The sequence below is a fragment of the Brachyhypopomus gauderio genome, chromosome 2 (genome assembly GCF_052324685.1).
Source record: "Brachyhypopomus gauderio isolate BG-103 chromosome 2, BGAUD_0.2, whole genome shotgun sequence".
NCBI classification, from domain to species: Eukaryota; Metazoa; Chordata; class Actinopteri; order Gymnotiformes; family Hypopomidae; genus Brachyhypopomus; species Brachyhypopomus gauderio.
Window position 1 is genome coordinate 34,031,020 of NC_135212.1, and position 4,081 is coordinate 34,035,100.

Here is a 4,081-nt window from a genome sequence, read left to right on the forward strand (position 1 = left end):
TAAAAAGAGGGTGGGGCTAAACACAAGCTGGAGTTTTTTTATTTCTTTTTTTGCTTCCTGGATTTGTGACTATATTATGGAATGAGCGCGCTGGTTGCAGTCAGTGTGATTGAGCTCCACTCAATCGCAGCCCTGAACTTGCAGCACATCTTCACAGAGCTGGAGCTGGTTTGAAGGAGCCCCTGCCTGGCCGCTGGGACCCGGGCAGGGATTCACAGAGGCAGCGGGAGAAGCGTGGAGGGCGGTGTGAAGGAGGTGAGATGGAAGTGGGAGTCTGGCCTCCAGCTTTGCCCGCCCTGGGGGGGGGGGGGGGGGGGGGGGGGGGTTCTGCCGAGGGCACTGAAGCTCACTGTTAGTCGGGCAGAATGGAGAACAGCTGTTTCACAGCAAGCCCAGAGCAGGCACATGCGTGCATTTGTGTGTGTGGGTGTATGCAGAATGCACATGTGTGAGGGTGTGAGCATGTGGGGGGGGGGGGTGCACAGAAGTTCTAAGAAGAAAGGCAAATGTTGTGAAACAGCTTTAATATACTTGTGTGTGTGTGTGTGTGTGTGTGTGTGTATGTAAGCACACATGCATTCATGTGTCTGCGAGCACACAGCACATAAAACTGTATGCATGTGTGTTTCGTCTTGGCTTTGACTCTAAAGCATAATGTGGTATGACTGCTTCTTTTTCTATAGCATGAACTCAACTGGGTGTCTAGCTTTTAATGCGGGCTTTGATGTTCCTGTTTGATCTATCCGTCGATGTAGCGTGTCAGTGTGTGTGTGTGTGTGTTTGTGTGTGTGTGTGTGTGTGTGAACCAGGTTCAGGAGAATGTGCTTGGACGCAGAGCTCTGATGTAACTCCAAACAGTTTAGCCTGAGAGAGATCATTTCCGTTACTTTTAAAACCAAAAAACCTCAACGACCTTGCAACATCGTTCTCTGGTTGAGCTAATTCTCTTCCTCCCCCTCTTTCTTTGAACCTTTTTCTCACATAAACCCTGCCCCCCCACACCTTTAGACTGATCTCTTTAATCCAAGCATCCTTACACTCAGTTGCATTATTTCCTAATCTTGGTGAAAATGACAACAAAGGTATTAAGAAATCCATACATTTCACTACAGTCTGTAATCTTTTAAACCTGTAATTGTTCTCCCTTTGCCTCTCCTGGTGTGTGTGTGTGTGTGTGTGTGTGTGATGGCTGGGCTGGGACTAGACTCTGTGCATATTGCTGCATTCCTGTCGGGCTCGGTATCCTGTTCCTCTTGCGTCTCCACCTCCAGTGAGAGCTCCACGCTGTGCGGCACGTACGCCCGACTTGCCCTCGTACATCCCCAACCCCCCACCTATACAACAACTCCTCCACCACTACCCACACCCCCTGGGCACCCACCATATCCCTACACTCCTGGCGGTCTGCGCAGGAAGTAGGTACTGTGAGGGGGGGGTTAGTATGTGAGCAGTCTGTCACACTCCCTTAAATCTGCCAGGACTACTGGGCACGCTCCAACGGCACCTACTTCCTGGGGGAGGAGATTAGTCTACTCTGTGTCTCGTAACCTCTAACATTGTTTTTTATTGTACTCCTTCTGCTTGAAAGTGGATTGATTTCTGTGTTGGTTCGCAATCTTTTTGACAGACACGAGGAGGTCTTACTTTTCCTCCTGTCTCTGTGTCTCTCCCTGTCTGTGGTGTGTGTGTGAAGGGAGACGGGCGACTTCAGAGACGTCAGGGACCTTTGCTGGTTCTCTGGGGAGACGAGTCCCACCATCACGCTAACTTGAGTGATCCAGAAACCAAATACTATAACAAACTGACCTTATAAGTGGTGATATGCAGGAAAAAACAGCAAACAAGGGGACATATTCTGCCTGTGCTAGTAGAACAAATGACTGAGAATTTTGAGTGCGTCCACAATATTGTAAAAAATGTGTGTGTGTGTGTGTGTGTGTGTGTGTGTGTCTGTGTCCACTTCGCTCTGTGTGTGAGCTCTAATCCTTTCCCGCCTTTTCACATTATTTCCACCTGTATACACGGGGAATGAGCCTTCTCAACTCAGCCTTCCTGTCTATTCTTCCTCTTCTCTCTCTCTCTATCTCTTGCACAGACAATTTCTGAGGAGACAGACAAAACCACTATGACCGTAACACCATAATGACCATAATAGTACACAGACCACAAACATGAAAGCAGAGTATTGGGACTGGAGCTGTAACTCAAGCAGGTACAATAGCTAAGTCGGGACCTCTGTCTGCTTTTGTCTGTTATTTCAGTAAGTGAATAATAATTTAAATGATAACATTTGAATTATTCATCACAATTTAATATGTAATATTTAAATACTTATTTAATTATATGGGCATTTGTCATCATTAATCTACAGTAGATGTATGTACTAAACTTTAAATTATAATACATTCAATTATTTATTTTTATTTTATTAAATCATTGCCCTTATTCTCAACTCTTTTTTTAAAACATCATTCTGTTCATTACTTTGGCAACAGTTAATTATTATTCATGCAAATAAAGCAATCTGAATTTGAATTTCAGTGCAATGAGAGAGAGTGCAAAAGGAGAGACAGACAGCCGTGTCTGTTTGAGCCCACAAAGCTGCGGCCTTAATTCTGGGAGCAAAGGTCGTGTGCAGCAGGAGTCAGCTTCCAGGTCGAGGCAAGTTCACCTGCCAAGCCGACACCCCTTGTCCAGGCCGCCACCCCTCACTGCTCCACAGTGCTTGGGGGCGGAGACTTAAAATGGCGGAAAAAGTGAGCTGGAATGTTTATTGATTACAGCTGGGCAGCAGAGCTGGCCCGAACAGGAAATGCAGGCGTTTCAGACCCGGGCAGAGCCCTGAATGGACATGCCCCACCCCCAGTGTGTGGCCCAACCCACTTCCAGAGACACGCCCAGCATACTGCTCTTCCTGATTGGAAAAGACAAGCCAAGGACCTGGAAATTCACACTTATGCAATGCACTCTGCATCCTGCAACACACACGCACAAACACAAACAAACTCCTCGATGTCTAAAGCGAAACCAGTCGTTCGTCCGTGTGGTGTCTGTGGATGATTTAAATGACTGTTTACACACGTCACATCGGCCCGCGATTTTCCGCAGTTGCAAGACTCTTAACTGTTGCACAGCCTGCTGCACCCTCACAAACGCTGCGTGTCTAATGAAGCAGAGAAGTAGGAACCCTTGTACTTGTTACTGACGTAGCAGTGGTGCACAAAACCTGCACCTCTGTGTGGTGTCTTGGGTCGCATAGCACATGGTCTCCACTGCCCCGGCAGGACTCCACACTGTTGCTGTATATTGACATAGAGATAATAATCGCAAGAAATGCCTTGAAAAATATTAAAAACATACCGGCATACTCATGACATGGCAGCTGAAGAATGGCCTGTGTGCTTGGACCGAAATGATTAACATTTGTTAGATAACGTGAAGTCTGGTTCCTCCACACACTCACCATTCATCTGGAAAGGTTGGGATTGGGCAGGATACTCTCTGTCCCCCACCAATAAAAAGACAGGAACAACTGTTGTTCTTGTTGGTTTGACTTTTGATTTTTTGAACCATTTTATTTTTGAACCATTTGATTGGTGACTCATTACATCACAGTCACTCAAAGTCACAATCGATGATCTACCTCATTAGGAGGAGTTTACCATGCTGTACTCTCCCTCTTTGTCTCGCACACACACACACACACACACACACACACACACACACACACACACACACACACACACACACACACACACACACACACAAACACACACTGTTTCCCCAGGGCTTTCAAAAGAAAGAGGGGCCTTTATGCCAAGGACAATTCCACAAGGGCAGTCAGGCACACAGGCTGCCTGCTCTGTGTGGCGAGGTGGTGAGTGAGGAGCCTTTAAGGATAGAGGGAGGGAATGAGAGAATGAAAGACAGAGCAAAGGGAGAAAGAAAGGGAGAAGGAATGAGGAGAGAGGGAGGGGGTCCACCTGTGACGCCTGGCACATAAAGAAGGGGCACATTCACAAGCGGAATACAGTAAACTTTCCCCCCCACCAAAAACCATAGGAGGCGTCGTATTTTCTTT

At 47.0% G+C, this 4,081-nt stretch overlaps 1 long non-coding RNA gene across 2 annotated transcripts in view; it reads left to right on the plus strand.

Annotated features, from left to right (window-relative positions):
- Positions 1-4,081, plus strand: part of LOC143500687 (uncharacterized) — a 5,147-nt gene continuing 1,066 nt past the window's right edge. Inside the window, exons 1-4 of one of the 2 annotated variants that reach the window (XR_013126837.1) lie at positions 1-255; positions 1,205-2,212; positions 2,542-2,661; positions 2,784-4,081. The exon at positions 2,784-4,081 is cut by the window's right edge and continues 1,066 nt beyond it. This is a non-coding gene — a long non-coding RNA (uncharacterized LOC143500687). The remainder of the gene's footprint in view (positions 256-1,204; positions 2,213-2,541; positions 2,662-2,783) is intronic. The other variant, XR_013126838.1, reaches the window with a different exon arrangement.